Genomic DNA, 368 nt, shown 5'->3' with positions numbered 1-368 from the left:
TAACATAGTGACTTACATATAAACTTCGTATATAATCTTAATATGCTTTTATTTTTAAGACAACTATATACTGCGAATTCATATTAAAATTAATTAACCAAACAATAAAGTCTATAACCAAAATTTTCAACAAAAAAGTTGTATCTTCAAACAGAGGAAAGATTAATTTTCAAGCAAACAGTAGCATTTTTATACAAGGAAGACTAAATTTCTACTAAAACGGATGAATTTTTAAATCAAAAATACAAATTTTAAAAAAATTGAATTTTCATCCGAAAAATACTACATTTTGACATTTTAATATCAAAAAATAAGATTGCAACAAAAAAGATTTCAGGTACACTTTTCGACATAAAAATATGACTTTT

This window comes from Belonocnema kinseyi, chromosome 9 (genome assembly GCF_010883055.1).
Source record: "Belonocnema kinseyi isolate 2016_QV_RU_SX_M_011 chromosome 9, B_treatae_v1, whole genome shotgun sequence".
Taxonomy (NCBI): domain Eukaryota; kingdom Metazoa; phylum Arthropoda; class Insecta; order Hymenoptera; family Cynipidae; genus Belonocnema; species Belonocnema kinseyi.
Note: the sequence above shows the minus strand (reverse complement) of the source record.